Source organism: Gopherus flavomarginatus, chromosome 2 (assembly GCF_025201925.1).
Source record: "Gopherus flavomarginatus isolate rGopFla2 chromosome 2, rGopFla2.mat.asm, whole genome shotgun sequence".
NCBI classification, from domain to species: Eukaryota; Metazoa; Chordata; order Testudines; family Testudinidae; genus Gopherus; species Gopherus flavomarginatus.
This window is the reverse complement of record NC_066618.1, coordinates 281,654,455-281,655,628: the sequence shown is the minus strand read 5'-3', so window position 1 is coordinate 281,655,628 and position 1,174 is coordinate 281,654,455. Positions and strand designations below refer to the sequence as shown.

The 1,174-nt window shown below is 48.2% G+C and overlaps 1 non-coding gene across 1 annotated transcript; it reads left to right on the top strand.

Annotated features, from left to right (window-relative positions):
• The first annotated feature begins 322 nt into the window (after positions 1-322).
• Positions 323-536, top strand: LOC127046113 (small nucleolar RNA U3). Its single transcript, XR_007772970.1, has one exon. It is a non-coding gene; the product is annotated as a small nucleolar RNA U3 (small nucleolar RNA).
• Positions 537-1,174: the final 638 nt, after the last annotated feature.

The window sequence follows — 1,174 nt, the reverse complement described above, 5'->3', positions numbered from 1 at the left end:
TGGTTTCTAGAGAGCTCTTGGCTTGGCCAGCTAGAGGACTGTTGTCTTAGGCATTGCCGAGAAGGGAGCGGGGAGAAGATTGGTTGAGTGGCCTGTCTGTGTCTTCAGGTTATGCAAATGAAAGGGGATGGCTACTTTGAGCATCTTTGCTTTGATAGGCAGCCTAGGGAAGGGGGTCCTGGAGGGCAGAGTTGAGAGCCAGGATCTGTTCACGTGGGGCTTCTCGTAGTGCTCTCTCTCTCGGGAAGGCCAAATTGTAGCACCCACCAGTTAGAGGACAATGCGCCGGAATGGTCTGTGACTGTCCAGGTGGGTGTTGGTTAAGGCTATGCTTTCAGGGATCATTTCTTTAGTTGGTGACTGGAGAAGGGTGGTTGCAAAAGCTTGGTTTCGCTAGCTACGATGAAGAACTGTAGTGTTTCTTTCTGAGCATGATAATGGCTGAGAGTGCTGTTTTGGGGCAGCTGCTTTCTGCTGTGGAAGAGTGTCTTGCTCTTCCTAAGAAGAGCAGGGGAAAGGAACACAGTCTGAGTGGTTAGCTTTGAACTTGTTCTGTTGGGTGTGAAGAAAAGTTTGGGTGTTTCCTCCCCTGGTAGTTGTGCTCCTTGTGGCTTTGGTGTGCTGAGTTCTCAGCAGTGAAATGCTCCATCTGCTTTCAGATGTTGTGTGACTGGGTGGTATCTATCAGCAGGCTTTCAGAGAAGGGCTTTCTTTGTGCACATTACTGTGTCTCCATGATGTCCTTGCTCCTCGTTTCTGCAATCAGGAGGTTTTCCATAAAAAGGTTGTATTTTCTCTTTTGCTTGTTTTTCTTCATCTGAATAGCTATTTCTCCTTCCTTCACTGAGTCTGACAATGCTTCTCCCCATGACACCTGCCAATTGTCCTCCACGCTGGAAGCAATGAATGATGCTTCCCTACTAACACCACTGGAGCTACTGTTGCTTGGGAATTTTTTGTCTCTTCCCACATGGCAAAGCTGAGATGGGCAGGATAGTAGCCAGGATTCCCACCATTCTTGCTCTTTGAGAAGGCTAGAACATTTTCCCAGCTCTGGGTTAAACGCTGCTGAGCGACTTTCATCCAGGTTACTAGCCCTTAGAAATTGTAAGGGGGATTATCTGGACTCTGGTCCGGTTCAAAGGAAAGCCTATGGCTCTATAACCCTGCTTTG